We start from the raw sequence: 27792 nt of genomic DNA on the forward strand, positions 1-27792 counted from the left end.
AGCTTGCCTTTTTTCTTCACATTGTTTAATCACACTCTCATGGTGTTCAATGGCTACTACTCTAAGGCTTCCATCTCCACCAAAGGAAACACAATTTTATAGGTCCACACCTCCATACTTTGTCCACCCTTATCAAAATTTTGCCCCAAAACATGTTCGGTTGTCCAAAATTATCCAAAATTGATGCAATTTTCTCCCTTGTTGGAAGTGTGCTTAAATCTTATCCAAATGCCATGATAATCATGTCCACTAACTAAGAATGACTAGCTTGAAGTATTTCATGCATGGATCAAGATTTTCAAGAAAATGTGAAAAAAATCAAGAACCTTTGCATGACATGAAAATGGTACTCAAATTTTCTAGGATCTAAGCCATGAGCTCTGATACCAAGCATAATGGAGACTAATGCAAAACTTGAAAGCTAAGATATAATCACCATGAAAGCTTGCATCACATAAAAGACATGATGCCTAAGTGATTTAGCCTCTCATGTAGTTAAGATGGTAATCACATACAAGACCATGATGCCTAAGTGATTTAGCCTCTCACTAAGAGGATGGAAATAGCCTTCCATAATCCAAATGCATACAAGCCAAAGGCTCAAATATTGTCCAAAAGATAAAATGTGCAAAGAAAGCAATAATGGTCCATGAGTCCCCTTTTATACTTGAGTCCATGATCATAATCCCTAAACCTAACTAATGAAGTTGCTACTTCATTACACTCCCTTCTTTCAATGTTTTCCTCCATTTTACATGCTTATCACTTCCTTTACCTACTCTTTCCCTATCTCTAACCCCTATCCTTGTGCTTATGTCTTTCATTCGTCTAGCCTATTGAGCTTTAGTTTCCTCCTAATTGTCTTAGACCATCTCCTTGCCTCCTTTGCCTCTACCTCCCCACTTCTTTATCACATCCTCCCTTACTCTAAGTCCACGCAAAGATCCACAACCCCTAATGAAGATCAAGTATCCTCTATTATCCTTCTTCTATCCACCCAATGATGTGGCCTCCATTTCCCCCCGACCCTTTCATATCATGTATCATTATTTATGCACTTTTTTGAGTATCATTACTTCACTCTCTTTGTACCTACACACACGTCTCTATATGGGCATGGGTGCATGCATGGCTCATTCTTTATGCACTTGTTTAAGTATCATTACTTCACTCTCTTCCTACCTACACATGTCTATATATGAGCCATGCATGTGTGTGCATGCATGGCTCATATAGAGACTTGTGTAAGTAGGAATAGAGTGAAGTAATGGCAGCCATATAAGCATGGGTGCATGCATGCATGCACCCATGCTTATATGACTGCCATTACTTCACTCTCTTCCTACCTACACATGTCTCTATATGAGCATGGGTGCATGCACACACACACATTCACACACACACACACACACACACACACACACACACACACACACACATGCACATGCACATGCACATGCGTGCACATACACATAGTCCACACAACTCTTTCCTTTTTTGTAGTCACTCCTTCTGCTTCTCTCTACACTCACCCTATGCTCTTGAGGTTTGCCTCTCCCCTCAACCCATTCTTTTTTACCATCTTCCCACCTCCCTTGACATCAGGTTAGCCTTCCTTACCTTCAACTCCACCCATATCCACCACCCTATTAGACATATCAACTATTCTCCTATACCCTTATTCTATCCAACTAATCATTGCTTGAATAACCATATCCCTTGATCATTTTCTTAAAATTAGATAATGCATATGGAGAGAGAGAGAGAGAGAGAGAGAGAGAGAGAGAGAGAGAGAGAGAGAGAGAGAGGTAACACATGTGGTGGAGATGGAACTGCTAATCAAATCCTTTATCTCGTAAAAAGGGTGAAAGCATGGAGTTTAATCAAAGTTATTTACATACCAGATGTCAAGTTTTTATATAAATATATCACCTGATTGTATTCTCAATGTGATTTTAATATCCTCTTTTTATTTAAAAGGATGCCTCTAGTATTAAGAAGAAGCCAACTTGAAAATGATTTTATTTTTTAATATAAGCATCACTTGATCAAAAGTGGCATGTGTGTCTTTGATTATTATAATATATTATATCTTTACATATTATAAGATATTAAGGCTATCATGACATTTTCTTAGCGTGCAATACCTTATTCAAATCACCAAAGCATGATGGGACTTCAAAATGATTGGAAGAGGTGTCATACCTAGAGAATAATGTAAAAGGTTCTTATCATCCCCTAAGAAATTGAATCCTTATTAATGCAAAAGTAGACACTTTTGTAATAAATATTGAATGAATAATTATGCATTTCCCTTCTAAGGTTACTAATTTCCCCTAAATAAGCAGTAAAGTATAAGTTATTTATTGAGCTTACTTTGTTGAGATCAATGTCTATTAGGGTCCATTTAAAATATGATCATGAGGTCACCTTCCAAAGGAAAACGTATACTTGTTTACATACTCTTCTCCTTTTGGTTTTATTTTTTTAACACGATATTATGCTTTGTTGAAGAAAATACTTTGTGAAAGGCTATGCAAGAATAGATAGTTGTTTCTATTTCTCTTGGCTTCACATCCTTTGTACTGCCTTATATAATTGCCTTGATCACTATTATTACATGATATAATAAGGATTAATATGTGAATTCACATCTGACTTGTAGAATAATTGTTGTATTTCTCTTTAAAGGTAGATGTTCTCAAACATTCATACTTAAGTTGTCATACTTAAGTCACATTACTTTATTTGACATTCTCCTTGTTTGCCATTAAACTTTGTCTAACAACATAAGAAGATGAATCCTCTTTCCATGCTTGCTTTTAAGGAAAACATTTGGCCTCTTTTCATTTGTATGTGGTACATCTTTTTGGTTTTCTGGAATGACTTTTTTTTTTGTAAGTAGCTTCTAGACTTGATAAGTTGATGTCAACTTCTTTGTCATATGCTATGCATACTACTTGCACAACTTGATATATTCCATACTACGATGCACAAACACTATTCAAAGGGTTTGCTTTTGTTTTGTTAAGGCGTAGTTATTGTAAAATTTTCCATGTATCATTCAAACAAGGATAATAAAAATCACATCACTTTATTAAAAAAACTTCAAAAGAACTGGCAATTTTGTTGAGGTGTAGTTATTGTACACTTTTCCATGCATCATTTGAACAAGGATAATAAAAATCACATCACTAAAAAAAAAGCTTAAAAAGAACTGACAAATTTGCTTTTACAAGGCCTTTGAGATGAATATACATTGATGGGGCTGGGATGGTGTGGCTTGTATTTATAACATGGATTAAGAATGACAAAGGGAAAAACATCGGATGAATTCGTGATGATGATGATGATGACGAGGATGATATGATAAGATGAACAATAGTAGTCGAATTTGGCATCATGTGTGTGCCAAGTAAATAATCCATCCTTTGGCTTTTAAGTGTATTATGAAGGATAGAGTATGGAATCTCTGGAGAGCATAAAGGAAGGGGGGGGGGGGGGGGGACTGGATTTCACATGCAGGTTCTAAATAATAATAATTATTATTGGTGTTTCACGAAACCAAAAGTGTGTATATTTTATTTGGCCGTTAATAAGGTTTAGAAAATTACAAGTGTGTGTACGTTGTTGTTAGGGCTACTTGGGTGGCATTTCTCTTTTTAGGCGCACACACACAAGCACAGTTAAAAGTGCCGGCCACCATTAACGGTTACGCTTGAAACACCACGACGGCTGGTCCGACAAATAGTACATACATAATATTGCCGAGGCCACCCTCACTTCCCTTATAAATATGTGCACATGCTGGTGTGCGTTATATACATACCATCCATCCAGTAGGGCACCGCGTAGATCAGCGTGTGATGATTGAATCATGAGTTGTTGCTGCTGCTGCCTGCAGTATCGCTTGCTTGCTTGCTTGCAGGGAGCTTAGAATTAGTAGTAGGGCATGAGCAGAGCGTGTGATCGCTTGAATCATGAGGAGGAGGAGGAGTTGTTGCTGCTGCTGCTGCTGCTGCTGCTGCAGTATATATCGCTGGGGAGCTTAGAAGTAGGGCATGACCATGTGTGTGTGTGCTGCAGCCAAGGATGACTTGCCGGCCACCTTGATCAGTGCCGCCCAAATCTATCTTCATCCGTGCGGATTAGCATTGATATTATATAATTATTACAAGACTGCTGCATACATACATATACATACATATAATATGCTGGTGATGCTGCTAGAGTACTACTGCCTTAGTTTGCATTCATTCCCTGATCGGTTCCGGCAAGTTGTCCTTCGCTACACTACCTGATCTCCTCTATTTTTAAGCTCTCTTGTGACCACGTTTCTCTGCACCTTTTTCTTATAGTAGGCCCTGTTCCCACCTCTTTGCGAGAATTCCCCCTTCATGCAGCTGCTTGCTCGCTCTCTCTCTTTCTTAAATAATCGACTTGATGTTTCAGGTCATTCTCTCTTCTTATCCATAAACTATAATTAAACCAGGTAGCTTTAATTTTATATTTGTCTACCAGGAAAAGTAAGTTATCGTCGGTTATAATATAATCTGGCTAACCATTTGATCTGAAAATATACATCGGTTAACTAGCACGGTGGTGTCCCCCCGCCTTCATCTTTCAGTACCCATCCCTTCCCTTCACAAAATAGAATAACACCCAAAATGGGATAGTTGAGACATTAACTCTTGAGCAAGCTAGTTATGTGAGTTGGTCAAATGTGGAGGTTTTACCACCAAGGTTCAACAAATGAGCTTTAGAGGAATCCAACATTATAAACAAAGAAGTTGAAGTTGGGAGGCTGGGTGGTATCAATGGTCTTTTATTATCATATTTGGAGAACACAGAAGAGAGAAGATATGATGATCATACAAGTTCCATGGTTCTTAGAGAATTTTAAAGCAAAATCTTTCTTGATGAAGCACTAGATCATGGAATTCTTCTTAAGTTACTTGCATTTTATCATGTGATCAATACAAATAGTTGTGCATATTTAGAGAATTGTTTATATAAATTTCCAACTAAGGTGGTTATGGGCACTTGTGGTCAAGTGGTATTATAGATCCCTTTGATTTAAAGAAATTAGTGATAATGTTTATTACTACAATTAGTTTTTACCCCCAAGGAAAATTTCAATTCCTGAAAATTTCCTTCAAGACATGATTGTATTAAGAAAAAAAACTTGCAAAAGAGACTTAAGTAGCCATACACAAACTAAACATTGCTCGTGCTATAAGTAGCATGGAAAATTTTAGTGTAGACCTTGATTGGGTCATCACCATAGGGTTCCTCAGAATATAAATCATCTTGTTGGCTAAAAAGCATATAAAAAAGTATAGGAAAGTAGTGAAAACATTATGTCGCCTCTGTTTAGAGGCCTCTTTAGAAGATTTTTATTGTGATGAGTAGACTTTTATTGTGACAAGTATATTTAAGAAAATTATTGCAAGTGGCAGCAACATTGGTCAAATTGCATGTTTCATGGCAAGCTAATGAATACATAGAAAAATATCAATAGTTCATTTATGTATGGCTAAGAAGCCGTTAAATAACCAAGATAGTCTACAAGAAAGTTACTTTGACATGATGAGTTTTCTTAGAGTAAGTTCTTGCAAAAATTTTGGTATAAAGATCAAACATTATTTCACATGGATTGATTGAAAACCTAGTCTGATTGAAAACTTTCTGATTGAAAACTAGTCTGATTGAAAACTTTCTGATTGAAAACTAGTCTGATTGAAAACTTTCTCCACAATTTGAACTTAGTTCTCTTGGTTTCCCATCTCTCTTATAGCGTCACTTATTTTCGCCATATCTGCTTCATCTCTTCTTCTTCTTCTTCTTCTTATCTTATCCTCTTTTTTCTTCTATCTTAATAGTCTGGTAAACTTCGTTAAGGTATGTTTTTTAATCATGATTTATTTGTGATTTTATTTTGTTTGCTATGTTCATTAACCTTCTTGACCATGTAGCAATGAAACCATCAACAGGTTCTAAGGACATCCATCTGAGTCGGTTTATACCATTTAGCACCCTTGCACATATGTTTGCATCATGTGAGGGTGTCAAGAAAAAAAGTTAACATATCAAGTGAGGTCCGTTGGATAATGATTAGATGAACTAGTTTTGGGAGGAGGGATGGGATGTAAAGAGGACCTCTATAGAAGATGTCATTGAATGCAAAGTAACAATGCCAGATGTTACATTCAGGTGAAATTGAAACATAAAGTTTGTTTGTGTTTGTAAGAAATTATGTTAGGGTGACATCCATTAATCTTTAGTATTGATTGTTTTTTTGTGACTAGGTATTTCATTGGGAGGAAAACATTATGCATGCGATTTCATTACAGAAGATGGCGACTATGGAGAGGCGTCTGAGCTTGGATCAAGACATGCGTGATGGAACTCACTCTTCCATCATAGATGTTGTAATCCAATCACAAGGTCAAGACCCGTTAGTGGTCAATCTAGAAAGCCATTGGCCTTTCTTAGATAAGCGATCCAATTGATGTGTAGTGATGCACCTAGGGATTTCTATTTTAAGTTAGAAAGACATTGGTCTATTGGCCTTTCATAGACAAGAGATCCAATTGATGTGTAGTGATGCACCCGTTCTGGGATTCCCTACTCCTCGACCTTGAAAATGTATAGATTTCAATGTTAAGCCATGATAGGCTATTACTTGCATACATTACTTTGAGTTCTTCATATAGGTACCGTGGAGAAGGAAAGGAACATTTCATGTAAAGACATTACCACCATGAAGTAAGTTTTCTTGGTGCTACCGATTATATCATAGATCATCATTATAACATGGAGATACAAAATGCCTTGTTAACATCCGGCATGACAAAATTTTATACATGTTGAGAGCAGTTAATACAAAGATCAATGCCTTCTTACATTATCAATTATATTGAATTTACACATTGCATCAAAGGTGTGTTCTTAATATGTGATGTCTAGTTAACTAGGCTGATGCAAAATATTGTCGTTGGGTAGGGGAAGCTTTCTCTTGTTGTGGGGGAGAGTAAGCTTGCTCTTGCTATTAGGGATAGTCAGTAGTATACTCTTGCTGTGCTTGCTCTCACCGAGGGGACGGTGAATCTCCAAGGTGGATCCACTCCTTGTGAGTTGGCATTTGTGGATGTTGCCATGGTGGGGAAATTGGTCTAGGCCATTGTGGAGGGGTCACAAACGCATACGGCACATCGGGCTCTTGTTGCCCATATTGTTAATTAGAGTTTCAATTGTTGTGGCCTTGAATAATCGTACATCCAAATCTGTATGTTCCGCTAATCATAGATTCTACACATACAAAAATTACATATGTGCTATGAGTGAATGTATAAAGAAGCTGAGATATCATTAGAAGAAGAAGTGCATGCTTACATTTTCTAAGGACAGTACCAACATTGAGTGCAATAGGCATTGTAGCACACTCTCCAACCATAGCTAAAGCCATCATGTTGCTGTGGGAATTTGCATCTAATGATCTTCGTTGCCTCAAAATTTCCTCCTCGGTAAGGGTAAGGGATTCATTGCTGTGGGACTCTGCTTCTAATGATCTTTGTTGCCTCTAAAATTTCCTCGTAGGTAAGGGCTTCAATACTAGCTATTAACTTTTTAATAGATCTGCACACCATTTTTCAATTGTCAATACTCTCTCTCTCTCTCTCTCTCTCTCTCTCTCTCTCTCTCTCTCTCTCTCTCTCTCTCTCTCTCTCTCTCTCTCTCTCTCTCTCTCTCTGTGTGTGTGTAATATAAAAAATGATCGCATGCACATACTACCTCACCTTTCCATGAAATACTGGAGTTGAATTGGCAAGATAACATCGCTTTGACTTAGTATCTATAACAATTAAACTCTAGTGTGACTAAAAAAGTCAATAAACAGTATAAGATGATAAATCTAGTATCTATGTCAAAATACCAAAAGTACAATTCAGGTCACATGACACTTACTTTTAATTGTAGGCCATTATAAAGATCTGGGCTTGGTCAAAAACTACACGCTTAAACCAAAAGAGAGGTAGGAAACCTTTTCTAAAACCAAAAGAGAGGATATAAGAGAATCCAAAATATATACCCTGCGCGCTGAGCTTCCCATGGCAGATTTGATAAAACCAGGTTGCATAGATACTTCACATCGTATTACTTTGAGAAAGAATAACTCTTTAAAATAAATTTTAGGGCATGGACATAGCAAACCTTAAAATAGCTTGCATAACTCTATCATTGACCTCCTTGTGCATTCTAGAAAAGACATCAATCTTCTCCACATCAGAAGGGAAGTATTAAGGAGCATTTCGCATTGGAAAGCTTCAGAATTGCACTCTACATGTGCCTTTGCACCTTTCGCAGTTCACGTAAAATGGACCTATGTTGCTCATACCTCCGAGTCCTCCACTGACCAATGGCTAGATATATTCTTTCTTGGTGTAGCTTTCTGACCTATTTTAGGATCTTTTGACAAGGAGCCCCTCAAAATTTTCTTTGTCCATGCCATCTATAACAAAATCAGATGGATGGCTCAAATGACTAACCAAAAAAACTTTTGGATAAAAATCACTACAACGTGATATGTAGACAACCAAAACATTCAAACTCATACATCGCATTGTACTGCATTCACAATCAAAGAAACTCCAACATGCAAAATACGCTCAAATGACAAATAAGGAAAACATTTTGGATTAAATTCACTACAACATGAAGATAGGAATACTTCCAACACATTGAACCTCGGGCCATATTACGTTGTATTGAATTCACAATGAAGGAAACACCAACATGCAAAATCGGGTCAAATGACCAATAAGGACAAATTTTGAATAAAAATCACTATAACACGATATGAAAACAACCAACACATTCAAACCCATACATTGCGTTGTACTGCATTCATAATCAAAGGAACTCCAACATGAAAAATAAGCTCAAATGACAAACAAAGAAAACATTTTGGATAAAATTTACCACACCACGATAAAAAGACATCCAACATATTGAATCCCCCATATCACGTTGTATTGAATTCACAATGAAGGAAACTCCAACACACAAAATCGACTCTTGAAAATGACCAATAAGGATAAATTTTGGATAAAAATCACTACTGCGCAATATGAAAACAACCAACACATTCAAATTAATACATCGCATTATACTGCATTCATCAAATCAAAGAAACTCCAACTCATAAAATAGGCTCAAACAATAAATAAGGAAATAATTTTGGATTAAATTCACTACAACACGATAAGAATACTTCCAACACATTGAAATCTCCATATCATGTTGTATTGAATTCACAATGAAGGAAACTCCACACATGTTAAACACCTATTTTACAACTACATGTACCAATCAATACAAAGCGAAAAGAGAGTCTGTAAGTGTGCTATCCTCACGTTGTAGTGATCATTCTATAGGAAGAGAAGTGTTGGAGTGTTGTGTTTTCTATTAGGAATCTCTCACGAGTCCACACAAAAGAGGAAGAAGAAGACATGGCGCAAGTTAACAAACATTGGATTGAGAAATGAAAACTTACTCGTCAATAGAATGTTGTTCACGAAGAGATGAGATGGCGTAGGCGACGAAGAGCAGATCACACCTAAGAAAATAGATGAAAATAACTTGTGATGTTCAAGAAAAGCTTGTTGCTTAATTTGACAATCAAGGGTTTAACATAAGAGGTCCCACCTTAAGTAGGTGTGCCATTGCATGATGACATTAGAAGTAATGGCATTAGGTGCACGTGCCATGCAATGATGAATATCAAATGCATGAGTGACACGTGTCTATCACTCATGTGAAAGAATGTGGGCGATCGCCAATGTATGCTTGCCATGTGTAAAGACTGCAGGATAACGCATGCACTCTCACATGCATTATTTATAGCGTGAGTTTCATAAACTCTTGGCTTTTTCTTACTCTTTCTTGCTTGCTCCTCTACAAACGGTGCGACGGTTGTGTTGGCAATTCTCCTAGGCAATTTTCTTTCCAATATTGATCTGTGACAGCCTCCAAATCTTTGGCAATTTTAAGGTGAGTTCTTGAGTCTTATCGATCTTAGAATGTTCTTTTTCATAATTGAAAAATGATTGTGAGTGTCATTCCTTTACCTATGCAAATCATATATAATTGAAAAATGGTTTTGAGCATCAGTACAATGCAATGTAAGGCTTCACTCGAGAACGTCCACCTTAAATCATGTTGTATTGACTTGTGTTATACAAGGTCAGTATAGCGTGAATTAAAAAATCTATGGGCGATTGCCGGCCCATACTCACATTAAAAAAAAGGCTAGATTCAAGAGCTTTAGAAGTCGCTTTTTAGTGTTTTCTACATACTTGAACACCATACTAGATAAAATGAAAAAATTTACATTCCCAGATTGGCCATTTTTTAAGTTTTTGAAGGTTTTTCTTCTGTCCCAATAAGAAATTGGAAATAAGCCTGCTCAATCAACAATGTTTTTATAGAACTTATCTCTTAGGCTAGTAAGGGGAGCATTACAAACAAGATTTGGTTTGAAACACGTACTTGAAAAATCAAAGGTGAGATAAGTATATTAATAATAGGACGTTAAGAATGTCCCAACTAGGGCCACTCTACATCTAACATGCATGCCACATTATTGAATGACCCTAGGTCCATTCTACCATGCAAACTCTTTCTTAAATGTAGCATAAAGGAGATGGAATGGCCCTAGGGCCACTCTACCATGCACATTGTTTTTCTTGTAAAGTGCAAGGGGTTTGAGAATGGCCATAGGGCCATTCTACCATGGGCACTGTGTTCTAGTGAAGCCCAAGGTGTATCTCTAAGTGCCATAGGGCCTTTCCCTAATGCAAGCAACAAGACATGTATAACATGTTAAAATGTGTCCAAAGTTGTACATGGCCTCAAAATGAGTACACATTATAGAGAATCATGATGGACGTATAGTCCTTATGTATATGTACAAATCTCCATCAAGCATCTTTCAAGTAAACATCCATTACATACTTTGTTTGTCGATCATGAACGGTGCTTAAAATGGTGTTACATGACGATATAAAAAGCCACATGGTTTTGTTGTATTTACATTGAGACTTAAAGTTTTGTAAACAGCTCTTGTATTGAAATCAAAGGAGTCTCCTTAGAGCAGGATGCACCCTGACTCAGACTAGGATGCACTTCGACTTATGATCCACTCCAAAATAGACACTAAAGTTTAAGAGAACTGTTACTAGAAGGGTTTAATATTGTCGTCAACATAAGCTTTAATGCTTTATTAAGAGCGAAGTTAAATACATTGGAAAATGTCTTGAGATATTAGGAGTAATGTAACATAATGATTTCCATCCTTTGGAAAAATGCCTTACAAACACTATCAGTGAGGGTTCACATCTATACAGTTCTTTGCTTGCAGTAGTACTACATTGGTTCAAAGTTCTTGCTCCTATGTAAGCTATTATCATTTTGAGAACACCTGTTTGATCAATTTATAAGCCTAGAAAAACTTGCACAAAAAAAGTCGCTTGAGTTAGAATATAGATACATTATATTCCATTATCTATTACGATTGGAAATTTCAAATAGAGTAGTACCTTTGTGTTACTTGATATTCAAGAGAACATAATTGTTTTAGCAATTTATTAATAAATGCCTTCGCAGACTGAGCCTTCATGCTAGTTCCTCCTTTGAAACCCAACCTTTTAGCTAGTGAAATCAATTATGGTGCCTTCATGCTTGAAATGTGTGGACGTTATTTTAGTAGCATATCTCATACTTCATCTTCTGTGTGTTGAGATGAACTACGGTTGAGGTTTTGCATACTCATTACACCAATCTTAGCTCCTTTGTCACCTCGCTGACCACTGATATCAACCAAATTTGCTTTTTTCATTACCGTAAAAAATGTCATGTAATTGCTTTGCAAGAAGAAGTCTACCTGTGTTGAATCTTAATTGTGACCATTTCACATTATGCTCTTTCTAATAATCAACACACCACTAATAAGGTTAAACCATTCATGGTCATTCGACACTGGGAGCTGGCCATAACGGTTAGAGTCAATCACTTTACGTTGTCGTGACGTGTGCGGTATCGCTGGGCAAGTGCGAGACTTCTGGCTGTGAGAGTCGCTTCAAATCCCAGCAAGGAAACAGAATATATATCTCTTCAAGGGGCACCACCTGCAGAAGCTGGAACCATAATATTTACATACCAAAATCTCAGCAGGACATATGAGTTGTACCAAAAACCATCATAAGCATCATGGTTCAAACCAAAATCCAAGGTTGATAACATTATAACTTCTTCGCCCGTCTGCAGAACTCGGGGCTTCACTCTCTCTTACGTTTCCAGCCGTCATCACTTATCCTTCTGTATCCTTCATGCTATCAGCTCCCGTCAGCGCTAAACCTCTGGCGCCTTGCTTCCCTTGTATTCCCGGCCTGCAGTTGACGTTCCCCAGCTATCGTCACCCACCTGCAGCCAACCTCAACAAAACACAAAGCGAAATCCTCTGCAGCAAACAGCGTGCTCACCAACCTACTCTGCCGGTTCTCCTCCTAGTTGGCACCAGCCTCCGCCTTCCACTAAAACAGAGACCCAACTCTCCCTCTCTTAGACGGCAGCCACTTCAGGTCGGTCCAAGCAAAAGAAAAAAAAACTCAAAGCTATTCCCTGACTCCTCTATAAGTCGCCAGTCTCACAGCCCCAAAGCTTGTTCTTTAACTAGGCTGCCACCCTTTGAAATCTTTGGTCTGTGCAGACCCGAGGCCACTTCTATCTAAGTGGCCACCTCTTCTCGCTTCAGCTCCTCACTTCGCCTGCATGCTGCACTCCAGCTACGCTCACAAAGAAGGCCACCTTCTCTCTTGCGCCCCTCTATCTTCGCTTGTTACCCCTGAACCAGAACCGTCTTCTAGGCCTGCAGCTTCAGTAGCTCACCCCAAGGCGGCTCCTCTAGCTCAATACCAAGAAAAAATGGCCACCTTCCCTCTACTTGCTCTGTCCGCTCCAGAGAGGCCTTCCTGCTACGCCTAGCCACACACCACCAGTGCTCCTCTTGCCTGCTTGCGTCTGCACACGCCTAGAGCTCCGTCTGCTAGGCGGCTTCCTCAGAATGACCAGGCCCCGGCTCCCAACTTCACACCGCGAACCTCTTTTCACCCGGCCCGCCGACTGGACTTCTTCGCTAACCTTCGCTTCACGTGCTGGCGAAGCAGCACTGGCATCCAAACAAGTAGCCATGTGGCTATTGTTTTATTGGCACATTAATCATAATTTTTTTATTTAAAAAGCCTAAGAAATGGCCACCCTTATTCCTTCCTTTTCACACCAATTTAAAGGCAACCTTGGCCACATCAATATTCAATTGCCCTCCATGCTTCCACACCTTCAAATACAACCTGCGAAATCCCACTCATTTCTTGGGACGTGCACACATTCAGAGCTGCCAAATAGCTGATACCACCTCAGTAACCCACATTCCAGACAAGCCTGTACATGCTCACAGCAAAACCGTCCACCCTGTACATCTGCCAAGGCATCCCCGAGCAAAACTCTCCACACGCCATGCATTCCATATGTACACAGGCACAGGGACTTCTGCTAGCCCTCGGAATCTGCTTCAAAACACCAAGCTCACATGAAAACCATGTACACAAACATGAACAAAAAAAAAGCCCAGTTATGCGTAAAGGCATATATACATCATGTACACTATGGCACTTAATCCCATGCATCTAGATTTGCATTTAATGGCCTCACATGCATGGTTTCACACCATAGACGTGCCATGGCACGACATCCACCCCTTTTAAACCTGCACATCCTCCGGTATGTGCCAAGTCATCATTAAGATCCACATATATCTGGATGTTGTCTTCATCTTCTACATTACCAGGAAGATTATCCTCTTCCTCTTCAACCATATCCATGCTATCACTATCAAGCCTCTCATCTTGAGTCTCCTGCGAATCAAAAGGATCACTGTCATGCCTTCTTTTAAACATCTTGATCCTTTTGCCTGCTCTACAAGATTCTTTATCTCTGTTCCATCAAGCTCACACAGGGTATATGTGGCATTTCCATGCACATGCTTGACAATGTAAGGGCCAAACCATCTTTTTGTAAACTTCCTTTGCACAGTGAACTGGTTGTCAAGACTACTATCATACATTAGGACCCACACCTCGTCAAGCACACCTGAAATAAACTCATTTTTCTCCAAAAGACCACACTGCTCAAGACTTTTTTATACATTTTGTGCATATCGACATATACCACGCTTCAAATCCTTGCTTTTTACAAAGACTATTGACCCATAGCTAGAGAATCTCTGAAAGTTTGCTGAAAAGTTATTTACATTGATTGAGTCCTGCGAGAACTCATTGCCCCTTGTACCATTGCAATCCCGCTTTACAATGGCACCTGGCCAAAATCCCTCATCTCCCTGTAGTTCATGAATTCTCTGTTTATCTTTGGGAGTGACTGTTCTCGAAGAGACTCGCGGTTCCTTTCATGGTTAATGCAAACTGTCAAGAATTGAACAGCTTTCTTGCCATCTTTTCTCCTTATTCTTGCATATGTTGAGCCATCATCTAAGACTTTTGTCTCCATCCTCACAGCTGTAATATAGGGTTGCCCAAGGATGAGGGGATACGATGACATCTCAATCTTACATTCTCTCCTACTTGAAAAACGTGAGATGCCCTCATCTCACAAACTGGGGTAATCCCGTAAAACAGATCGGCTTCATTCTCCCAGGTGGCATCTTCAAAAGGATAGAACTTCCATTTTACCAGTAATTCTCTGAGAATTCTATTTTTGAGAATCTTTTCTTGAATATCAAGAATTTCTTCAGGTTGGAGTTCCATCTGCCCTTGGGTTGAAGAGGTTAGGATTTCATCATCAAGCACATGATTTGGGCTTGGCACATATTTCTTTAGAAGGCTTACATGAAATACATTATGAACTTTTAGATGAGGAGGCAGAAGAAGCTCGTAGGCTAAGTCACGTACCTTCTTTGTAATCAGATATGGGAGGTGCAATTGTAAGGCCTTGTCATTCTTAATAGGTAGCCCTTTCTAGCCCTATGAGAGCTACATACTCACAAGGGGTGATAACCAATGTGTTTGTCATGAGGGTAGAAGGACCATTGTATCATGGGAGGAAATCTCTCTCCAAAGAGGCTGAGTTCTTGCAGAGATGTGTTTTACCAAAGGAGGTGTTGCCATCCAAGAAATATGCATTTATGAGAAAAGCAAGGAAGTATGTGTTGCATGATGATGTCTTGTACATGAAGGGTGCTGATTTGGTTTTGCGACGAGTACCATGGAAGGAGGAGATATACAAAATTTTTCTCTCTCTAGGCTAAAATTGTTAGAAACAAGATCTTTTATATTTCTGAAGAGGGATTTGATTACAGGGGAAGATGCTCGACATCTTAAGAGGGGTAGATCCAAAGATCTACCAACATACAATTCCCATGCGAGAGGATGCCAAGCCATCCAAGCAGCGTCCATGGCAAGCATGATCTACACCAATGATGCACATCTTTTTGTATACTAGGCCACACATAGCTCTCAAGCAATACTTTATGATGCAAAATGACCTTCATGGCAAAGTGACCACATGCACCTTCGTGGTTTTCTTCCAAAATTTTGTATATCTCCTCCTTCCATGGTACTCGTCGCAAAACCAAATCAACACCCTTCATGTACAAGACATCATCATGCAACACATACTTCCTTATAACTGGCACAGTCTTTCTTCGCATGTTCTGGGTCATCACACCATATACATCTGAATGTAAACCCTTCTTTGCTTTGAGGCCTTTGCATAGAAGCCTGCCCTAATGGTAGCCCTTTTTCCTCAATCCTGGACATCTTCAGTTTTAGGTCTCGCATGCCCTTAATAAGCTCATCCATTAACTCTGTGTTGCACCATAAAATACGTTTCACATATTAAACATTAGAAAATGAGCTTCAAATAACTAATGGATGCCCTGTTCTTTGTATGACAAGGAGCTATTGGGGGTGATGACAACGCCCTCTATCTCTCTCTCTTAGGCTCACTCCCTCTCTTTCTCTACCACATTAAACTCAAGTGTGTGTGTGTGTGTGTGTGTGTGTAAACAAGAGAGAGTAGTCGTTGCACCTAACAAGGTTTAAGTTTCTGTTGAAGGAAGTGATTTGATTGATGTCAACAAGAAATCACTTCAAATTCAAGATCTACTATTTTCAACCAAAGAAGAGGCCATTTCTAATGTGATGGATGTTGTATCTTGCGCTTGCAACAAATGTAATTTCCTAACCCCAAATTAGATGTAAGGGAGGATGGGAGGTGAGAGGAGGGAAGGGAAGGGAAACACATGAATGATATGATGGGTGGTGGAATTGCAAGGCCTTGTCACTATTAGGTAGCCCTTGCTAGCCCTACGAGAGCTACATACTCATAGAACCTTTGCTATGCCACCCAAACCTTGAATGGTTTTCCCTATGCATAATAAAAAGCTCAAGAAAACCCTGCTCTAGGATGCAATGTTTTAAATTGTGATAATTAATTTAAAACTCACATTCATTTTCAAAGGAACTAGCATTATTTACCTTTTTGACAAGATAAATGCGCTGCTTCTTTCTAAGTCCTTTTAGTAACTTAGAAGCCTTTACTAAACTGCAGACTTGGGGATCCTGAAATTCCGATTCCTTGAACTTTGTTTGCAGCAACAGGTTTTGGTAGATTCTCAGGGGTAACAGTTATAGGAGTTGCCGAGCTCATCACCATTTTATCCCTCCTTCGCTGCCGCTTTGCTAGCATGGTGATCGCATCCTCGACATCATTCCAATCATTCTTTAACCCCTGCTCCGTATCCTTATCCTCAAGGAGAATTTCCAGTTTTTCTTGGAGATCTTTCCCAGCTGCTTGTAAGAAGAGCTCTATCCTTGACAGCTGGGCATAGCGCTTCTCAAACTCTCTTAGCAACTTTGTGGTGGCAGAAATTCCAATTTTGGGTTTTGTAACCCACTCCAAGAAAGTTCGCTTGGTCACCCGCTCGGAATCCTCCATGAAATAATCATCCTTCAAAGCAAGCTTGAACTCCTCCCAATTTCTGCCACCATGTGCTGCATGTAATCCTCTTATGCGCTCTCTTATTTCGGGAACACATACCAGCTCAAAGCTTCGAACCATATCCTCCTCAGTCACCCTGTTTAGCTCCATTTCCTTTGTGTAATTGTGCAGGTACTTTGTGATGTCTTTACCATCAAATTGATCCACCTTTTTCACGATTGACTGCAGTGCTTTAGTCGTGTAAATTTGCACCCTCTCAGCCACTTGCTGCTGTTGCATATACATAGTAAACATCTGAAACATTTGCATAACCCCGGGGTCAAAATGAACCCCTGTCCCTCAGGATTCTCAGCCATAACTTACACTGTGAATTTCACCACTAACTCTCACCCCAGCAGTTTCACGTCGGATTCACCAATGCTGTCGTGACGTGTGCGGTATCGCTGGGCAAGTGCGAGACTTCTGGCTGTGAGAGTCGCTTCAAATCCCAGCAAGGAAACAGAATATATATCTCTTCAAGGGGCACCACCTGCAGAAGCTGGAACCATAATATTTACATACCATATATGAGTTGTACCAAAAACCATCATAAGCATCATGGTTCAAACCAAAATCCAAGGTTGATAACATTATAACTTCTTCGCCCGTATGCAAAACCCGGGGCTTCACTCTCTCTTACGTTTCCAGCCGTCACCACTTATCCTTCTGTATCCTTCATGCTATCATCTCTCGTTCCAGCGCTAAACCTCCTGGCGCCTTGCTTCCCTTGTATTCCCGGCCTGCAGTTGACGTTCCCCAGCTATCGTCACCCACCTGCAGCCAACCTCAACAAAACACAAAGCAAAATCCTCTGCAGCAAACAGCGTGCTCACCAACCTACTCTACCGGTTCTCCTCCTAGTTGGCACCAGCCTCCGCCTTTCACTAAAACAGAGACCCAACTCTCCCTCTCTTAGACGGCAGCCACTTCAAGACGGTCCAAGCAAAAAAAAAAAACTCAAAGCTATTCCTCTGACTCCTTTGTAAGTCGCCAGTCTCACAGCCCCAAAGCTTGTTCTTTAACTAGGCTGCCACCCTTTGAAATATTTGGTCTGTGTAGACCAGAGGCCACTTCTGTCTAAGTGGCCACCTCTTCTCGCTTCAGCTCCTCACTTCGCCTGCATGCTGCACTCCAGCTACGCTCACAAACAAGGCCACCTTCTCTCTTGCACCCCTCTATCTTCGCTTGTTACCCCTGAACCAGAACCGTCTTCTAGGCTTGCAGCTTCAGTAGCTCACCCCAAGGCGGCTCCTCTAGCTCAATACCAAGAAAAAACGGCCACCTTTCCTCTACTTGCTCTGTCCGCTCCAGAGAGGCCTTCCTGCTACGCCCAGCCACACACCACCCCAGTGCTCCTATGTATAATATATAAATAGACGTTTATTATGTAAATAAATAGATGTTATATACATTAATATATAAAGTTTTTTATTTACATACTATATATAAATATATGTTTATTATATATTATATAAATATATATATATATAAGTATATATTTACTATTATATATATATATATAATTTTAAAATAATATAATATTTATTTATTTACGTCATAAATATATAAATTTATTCTATGTTAATGGGTGATTGCAAGATGAGGTTATCTAGTTTTGTTTAGTGGGCGCCCTTGGGTTTAGCCTGAAAACATGTAATTCTTTAAGAAGAATAGCCAAATGCAAAGTTGGGCAACTAAAACTATAATTTGATTCAATATCCAATAATTGCAAAGCTCCTTTTCTTTGGAAACAAAAAATGTATACAGGCCCTGTCGGAGGTTTGGACAGGTACACTAAATGTGAGTAAATTACCTATAGCTTTTAAATTTTACTCATATGATGTTCCCACTTTACATATCACAAATTCACATAACATAGAGCTTAACTTGATTTATTAAGTAATTTTTGATGTGTTTTACTATTTTCTATTTTATTTAAAAGGTATTAGAATTGTTAAAAAACATACTATTTTGTCCTCCCACCACATCTACCATTTAAAATGCTCAATTTGTATGGATATGGTGATGATTAGATTAGGAAAGATTAGTAAAATGTGAATCTAAGGTAAAATTATAAATCTAACTGGTTGGATTTTTGTAGATTTACTTTGTAAAATTTGTTATGACTGTTAGAGGCCCATTAAATCAATTGTAATTTAATTCTAGAAAATCAAATATTGAATCTTTCAATCTAAAAACTCTAGGGATCAAAATACTTGTTACTATGAATTTATTAAAAAATTTGGCTTAATTTGAGTATGGGAAGGTCCATTTTCAATTGTCCCAAGTGAAATTCCCATATTATGTCCACTCTCCCTAAACTCAATCCTAATTAGGCTTGGTAATCTTCAAAGCCTAGATATCATGCCATGTGTGAGGCTTGGGTAGGCACAAATCTTATATGTGCCTGCCACTTTATGTCCACATCAGCTTCGAGAGGATCCACATAAGCACCATGCCACCTCACCTTGCCACCTCCACCCTCCATGTCAACATGGTCAACCTAGTTGACTTCCCACCTCATCAACCTAGTCATCATTAATGCCACATCTTCTTGTCACCTTTGCATGCCACCTTGCACTTGGTGACATGGCATGCCACATCATGGAATGTCATGTCATGTATCTTTCCACATCATCCCTCTAAATGTCAACCTATGTAGACATGGGGAGTATAGCCACATCAACCATAATAGTGCCACATGGTAAGTAAATGCCACATGGCATGTATGTCTGACATGTGGCACCTCTTTCCCACCTTCCTATTTTTTTAAAACATATTTTTGAAAAAGTTAATTTAGTATATTTTTTAAATTTTTTAAAAAAGAGAATTAAAATATTTTTTAAGAATAAAATAAATATAACTTATTAATATAAAAGAATTAAAAATCACTAATTTTAAAGAATTATATTTTTAAAATTAGATAAATAATAATTTTAAAAAAAAGTCCATGTTATTTCATTTTAAAATTTTAATTTTTTGAATTTAATATGTCTTGAAAATATTTTATATGGAGGAAAAACCTTTGAATAAAATTTGAAAAAACATATTATGAAAGAAAATATAGTTATATAATTATAAAATAAAATATATTTATATATCTAGTAATGATAAATATTTATTATTAATAATATTAATTTTTTAAGTGGATACTAGTTTTCTTTATATGTTTATCTTAATTATCCAATCAATCGCATACTATATAGATAGGAAATCTAATGAGATGTGAAGTGGATAAGCTATTTTTCCTATATAAATACACATCTCTAATACTATTCCACACACATCTCTATTACTATCCCATCATTAAGCCTTCATAATTTTTTCTCTTAGCTTCCTTGGGAATGGGTTCTCAAAGTCATAGGAGTCGAAATGTGATAGGACTAGACTTCCTCCCATCCACCAAGTTCAAGAGGAGAGGAAAAGGGTAGCTTATGAGAGAAAGAGAGAGTAGAGAGCATGTCAACGAGCAACACCTTCCGTTGGGCGATGATCCAAGCCTTGCCCCTGCTCTTCCTCTTCCTCTCCCTCTGCCCTCGTCTCCACCACTATCCCTTAAGTTTAGATAATCCACATAAACCAGTCCTTTTTGAGCCCCCTTCTCTTCCACAAGAACCCACCCCCTCCTTTGGGTGCCCATAGTGTCGATAGGAAAGAACAATCAAAGTCAGGGGGCGTATCGTCGTTCCCATGCAATCTTTCAATCCTATTTCAAAGACCTCATGCCTTCATCCACAGGCATGCGTGCTTGATGATTTGATCGATCAGCCCAACATGGCTAAGTGCAGGGCGCTTTCTGACATTGGAGGTCGAAGAGAGAGGAGACTTTCCATGGCGGTGTTCGCGTTGTTCCTATACAGTTAATAAGAAGAGGAACTCTATGGGGATGCTTTGGCTACTCGATGGGCTTTGTGGAAGCCATAAGTAGCTCCCAAATGACGGGTAAGGTGAGTGCCACATCTCACATCCTTTCATGCACTTAGAGTTGGCTCTAGTAGACAAAAAAGTTAAGATGCCAATGAGGCCGGTGCTTTGTGGGTGAGTAGTGGTCGTGTAGCTAGGCATGATTGCCAACTAGATGAAACCACTACAGCCTTGATAGAAAGGTTTTGGGAGGAAAATTTTTGTGCCTCATCAGTTTTAAAGAAAGCTTTGTGTAAGAGAGTCACAAGAGGAGTGTTCATTGAGCACGGCGCTTGCTTTCTTGAAATTACCCAAATAGAGTTGTATTCTCAGTTTGTGGCATCATATCCAGACCTTAAAATTGGACAAAGGTCATTTGAGGGGTGTAAGCCTTGGTTTGTGAGGTACTCATGACAACTAACACATGTTGTTGTCACTACCATGTTGAGTTTTAACTTTTTTATGATGTGTTCCGTTCTCTTAGTTAGCATAGAGAGTTGCCTCACAGTTCTCATGATTTCGAACAATCTCTTTTGTGTGCACTCACAGAGGATGCCCATTTCCATGTGATGCCTTGTGTGGAGAGCAATTGCACATCATGTGGTTCACTTGCACATCTACAAATGGTAGATCTTGATGCAAGTGACCAAGAGATATAGTGACATGGCGACGTTATGAGTACGTGACACACTAGTTCCAGAGTGGTGGGCAGTCCAGGAAGTTGCACATTGTGGACAAACATACACCATGTTGTCACTTCACAACCACATTTAGGGAGAAAATCTACCCCTATATAGCCAAGAGGTAGGATTGTCAGTTCCGAGCATGCCTGGCAGAGTTTCCTATTGGGGTGGTTGTCTCTGTGGTTGATTTTGCAGAGAACTACACCTTCACACCTTTTCACGGAGATACAATCTGAGTATTACTTCTCGGAGTAGATAATCATTATATTTCATAATATTTGTTTCGTGTTTGAGCTATATTACTTAATTGATTTTTTGTGTCCTAATCGTCTCTCTCCCTTACCTCACCAAGTTGCTATTATGGTTCACATTAGCTATCGACATGCAGAGGCACACATAGATGGGATAGCGAGTACCCTCGAGGCCCGTGTCATTATTCAAGAGTATCATTTCTATATCAGTGATGATCATTCACATGATGCACATTTTGTGTAACACTATTTTCGTCTCCATGATGACTTTTTATGAGATTGTGGGGTCACATGGTGCCAGCGATGGGTTTAGTCGGATGGCTATGGTGCACAATTCAAGTCGGTATGATAGTTCTATTGGCTCTATAGGCAGTACTTATAGTTCTCAAGGGTTCGTAAATAAACTAAATTCACTAGAACATCTTAAAGAAAACAATAACTAAGACTTGTTTTTATGGGTTTATAGGTGGCATGTGCAGTCTACTATCCCAATAATTTAGTCATTCTTTGAGATTGGTCATGGGAAGGGTGAGCATGATGGTGCATGTGCATGTGTGAAACATGCTTTGAGATGTCATCAATTGTGGTAGAATGCTGAGCCGTTCAGAGTGCATGCCACATGGTCAAGTGGTGCTCCCAACTTTTGTGTGGGAGTGCAGCATCATCCTATCTCACAAACGTGATGCTCACATTGTCAGGATATTTTTTTGGTATGTGTGGTGGCATGGTTGACCATAGGGGCCCCCATGATTGTGACATAGTTCCAAGCACCTTGGGCTTACATTCCATGAAAAGTACATGCATGAAGGTTTGCATGATTTTGTGGAGTGGATATGGATGGCAATTGGTTAGATTGTGCCTTGAGAGGATGGCAGATGCATGGATACAGACAGTACTCTCCCCCAAGTATCCTTCACATCCAGTGTTGTTCGATGAGCACATTGGTCCTATGTTCATGGCCAACTATGATGACCTGACATATTTGAACATGTGGAGGGGTCCCCCTCCCACATGCTTGCAAAGTTTCGTCTCACCATCGATGATGTTTAGGTACGATGGCATGGGGAAGAGCGGGATTTTCCATGGCCTCTCGAGCAGCACTAAGAGACTTGAAAATTCCACACTGGACACTAATGATAACCCAAACATCGTCCGATGATGACCAAACTTTGCGAGCATGCGGGGGGCTCCACGATGGCATGGAGAATAGCAGGATTTTCCATGGGGTGCTAATTGATATACTAAGCATCGTCTGATGGTGACCAAACTTTGCGAGCATGTGGGGGGTATGCTCGCAAAGTTTGGTCACCATCGGATAATTTTTGGGTACAACGGCATGGGGAAGAGCAGGATTTTCAACAAACAATATGATAGCCAAAGTGTTAAAAAATCCATAAAACAAGAACATCAACTAAAATGCAATGATCCTCAATAAAGACGTAACTCATAAAATATAAACATCAACTTAGTACATCAAAATGTGAGCTAGCCCAGCTACTCTGGGTTTAGCCACCACTAACTCAATAGATTAAAGCATAATGTAAATGAGCTACCCCAGCTAGTTTGAGGTTAGTCAATGCCAATAAATCTAAGTACAATGTAAGTGAGCTAACCCAGCTAGTCTGATTTTAGTCATTATCAAACGAGCAGACAATCAATTTTGTCATCTCTGACTGGTGGTCGACATGTACGTCGAGGATGCTGGCCACTGCTTCCTACGGGGGTCGAATATCTGCAAGGAGATCTACCTCAAAGGCAAGATCATAAGCTAGTGCTGGTGTACTCAGGAGATCACGAGTCCCATAAGCTACTATAACCCTCTCCCTCTCTCGGCGACATGCTACTACAAGACGTCTCTATCTATAAACCCAAAATTTGTACTCAGTAATAGTCCATGCTTACTACTCTACACGTGTAAGCTCCTCTACTGTTGTAAGGAAACACAACTCATGTGAAGCAACACTGTTGCTAGCACTATCACCCGAGGTGCCTTTGGGACCAGCACCACCCACATGCTCGTGTGCTGTGAGCCGGATCTTCCAAAGGACTCTCTCATATCTATCAAACTTGTGCACACTCCACTCAATCTCTGGAGGCAATTCCTTTGTGAGTCTCTTACTCATAGATGTGGGACCCTATGTGACACAATCAACCACCATTAATTTTAAAGATATAAAAAAGTATATATAAAGATGTAAACAAACAACTATGAAAAACCTAAAGAAGCAATGAATATATATAACAATCATGCATAAAGGTTTGCAATCATTCATGTGTTTCACCAATCTCTTGATTGAGCAATCAATAATAGTGCAATTTTCACTTTTTAATCAGTCGGCTCTCCAATCGCTCAACGATGTAATCATCTAGTTTTTCAATCATTTATAGGTTTTTCGAATTGTGTGTACATTTTTCCAATTGTGTGATTACACTGGTTTACCAATCATGCAAGCTTCTCCAATCATTGCACAAAGCAATCACTCTAATTTTTCGATCGTGGCTTCTCTAATCGGGGTTGGTCCAATTGCTCGATTGTACTTTTCTAATCTTTTGATTCAACTTTTTTAAATCGACAATTGTATTTTTTTAATTATCAGGATCAATTGCCCAATTGCACTTTTTGAGCAATTCTTATTTTTCAATCATCTGATCGGCTGTCTTCAATCGCCTGATCGGTGATTTTCCAATCATCTGATCGTACTTCTCTAATCATCCATTTCTACAATCGTCAATTTCACCTTCTCCAATCGGTGATCCAAGAGTTCAATCACGCGGGCAATTTCTTGCACAGTCCATTGGGCGATTCTTCATCTTGAATTGTCTATCAAAGCCTCCAATCATCCGATAAGAGATCCATTTGATAATTTATAATAGCTTTCAACAACAGCTCTACTGACATCAATTCAAGCTTTATTTTAGCATCTTTTCTTCTCAATTTCTCCAACAACCAGGTATGGCCAAGAACTCTGCAAATGATGTGTTTTGGTGTTCTTTCCAAAGAGGATAAATTGGATGGGTCGAATTACTTCCTATGGAGTTTTATGGTCAGAAATGTCATTGTTGTAAAAGGCTTATGGGGTTATGTCAATGGTGAGACGACCTCCGCCTCCTTGGCATAATTACTCTTGCTGCTCTACAAAGGGTCAGGGCTAATAGACCCAGCAAATAACAAGCTCTTCAAATTACTACTCATCACCAAAGAAGATGGGATTTGCTCAAGCTTTGGCATTGATTATCTTGTGGGTTAAAAAGCCTATGATTCCACACATTCATTCTTGTAAAACATTCATAATTTCTTGGAACACTCTAGAAATTATGTATTAGGCTAAAAATGATACAATGATTACCTTTCTTAGAAGGCAACTTGAAAATGAAAATATGCAAGAAAAGGGGTCCATGCTAACATTTAACAAAATTACAGGACTTAAGAGAGCAGCTTCTTTATATTGATAAAGTCATTGATGAAAAGGACATAATTAGCATCACTCTTATCTCTTTGCTTGAATCTTATCTAGGTTTCAATACTTCCCTCCGTCTTTCATTGAGAGGCAATGCAACCCCTCTTACCTATTAGGAGATTGTTAGCTTATTGTTCGAGAAAGAATGTTTCTAAAATTTCTAGTAGTGATCAAGCTCTAGCAGCCAAGGATAAGGGTAAGAAATTTAAATTGAAGACCAATTCTAACAAAAATTTTGAGGCTTAAGGGTGATTTCGAACAACAAAAAAAGGTGACTTGCCAATATTACAAAAAGCTTGGCCATACAATTGAAAATTTCTTTAAACTTCAAAATAAAGAAAAGAAGAAAAAGAAATCCAACAAAGGTTCCAATAGTTCTGCCTTAAACAATCAAAGTTCCAAGAAAGAGGAATGTGGTAATGTTGTTGTCCATCAAGACTTCTAACTAATGGCTATTTGTAGTTAAACCTTGAATATAACTCATGTCTCAGTTTAATTGTGCTGGCAGTTGGTTTCTTCACATTGGTGCTTCTACGCACATAACTTTTCAACAAAGTTTGGTCAAACATATGAAGACTGCGCAAAGTGGTCACATTGTTACGTGTGCTAATAATGCCTCATACCTCGTCAAAGGTATTGGTGAGATATTTCTCACTACTGCATGTGGTGAGGATCTTTATCTTCAAAATGTACTTTTTATTCCAAAAATTAAAAAGAATTTGCTTTATGTGCCCACTCTTACAAGGGGGGACTTAATGTTGAATTTCTAGATGATAAATACATTGTTTTATGTGATAGAGGACATGACAAACAAATTGTGCTTACTAGATCCTTAACCACCAATGGATTGTACAAATCAGACATGTATTTAAGTGTGATGTTGCTTGTCTGGCCACACTTCTATTGGTGGTTTTATACTTTTGCAGTAAGATAGGATGTTAGAGGATCTTCCTCAACTTGATCCACCATCAAGATATGTTTGTGAAGGATGCATCCTTAGCAAACTTGCTTTCCAATCTTTCCCAAAGAATGCAGCAAATCGAGCTAGCCACAAATTGTAGCTCATACATAGTAATGTATGTGGTCCAATGAAGGCTACTTCTTTGGGAGGAAACTTATAGTTTGTTACAATCATTGATGATTACAACAAGTACGATTCATTGATGATTACAACAAATGTGATTGGTCTTACCCTATGAAGTTAAAATTAGAGATATTGTCTCATTTTTAGCACTTTGTTGCTATGGTTGAAAATGAAACTGGCTTAAAAATTTAAACTCTTTGTTCAAATAGAGGGGAGAAATATATATCCAATGCATTCAAAGATTTTTTGGCATAAATAGACATTAAGCACATCAATGTATAACTCCTTATATACCACAGCAAAATGGTGTTATTGAGAGATGCAACAGGATTCTCATTGAGATGGTTAGATGCATGTTAAAGGTCAACAACTTTCATATAAGTTTTGGATGGAAGCAATTATATGTACTACCTATGTGCTAAAACAGGTGTCCCATTAAAGCTTTGAGGACTATTACTCCTTATAAGGCTTGGTTCAATCGAAAACCTAAGGTTAAACAACTGTGTTTTTGGTTGTTTGGCATATGCACATATGCCAACATAAAGTAGAACTAAGGTCAATGAGACAAGGTAGTGAAATGCATTTTTGTTGGTTATAGTGCTGAAAGCAAAGGTTATCATCTCTATAATCCTCTCACTAAGAAGATTATTGTCATTAGGGATGTCATTTTTAAATAGGATTCTGTCTATCCAATGATGGAATTAAATAAGCATGCATATGCTAATTCTTCGAACATACCAATTTATATTGATTCTCAACAGATTTTGCATACTCAATTTAAATTCATTATTTTGTCCCAAAAGGAATGCTACACTAAGCATGAATAGGGAGGTTATTTTCATCCTGTCCAGAATGAAGTATCTTGTTGATGTGCTTTATATGCTGAACATAACAAAGAACATGGTTTTTGTTGAGTGAATGATTACGTAGGGTCTTCAACTGAGGTTTAACCCTCATGGATGTTATGTGGAAGATTTTAGTAACAACTAGTGTCGCTTGGTTGTAAATAGAAATAGAGTTGGTAGAATGTTTACATTAGATGTAAAATGCTTGAAGTGAAGGCTGCAAAGTTTATACATAGTACATGTGTGATTGTACACATTGATATTGGGCATAAACACATTGGGCATGTCAATATTCAACAGTTGAAGAATATGCAGGGCCAAAGTTGTTACAGGTTTACCAAAGTTCAAAGTTGATGGAATGCATAAAGTATATAAAGCATGCCAATTGGGCAAGAAAGCTAAACATTCATTTTCATATGATAAGCATGTAATGGATGTGGTGCATTTTGATGTTTG

General features: G+C 38.7%; 1 long non-coding RNA gene across 1 annotated transcript; it reads left to right on the forward strand.

Moving 5' to 3' along the window:
- The first annotated feature begins 3844 nt into the window (after nt 1-3844).
- On the forward strand, nt 3845-6789 carry LOC147607776 (uncharacterized). Its single transcript, XR_015264583.1, has 2 exons — nt 3845-6213; nt 6309-6789. It is a non-coding gene; the product is annotated as an uncharacterized LOC147607776 (long non-coding RNA).
- The last annotated feature ends 21003 nt before the right edge of the window (nt 6790-27792 follow it).

The sequence above is a fragment of the Cibotium barometz genome, chromosome 54 (genome assembly GCF_041138505.1).
Source record: "Cibotium barometz isolate CiBa-2024 chromosome 54, ASM4113850v1, whole genome shotgun sequence".
In the NCBI taxonomy this organism is placed as follows: domain Eukaryota; kingdom Viridiplantae; phylum Streptophyta; class Polypodiopsida; order Cyatheales; family Cibotiaceae; genus Cibotium; species Cibotium barometz.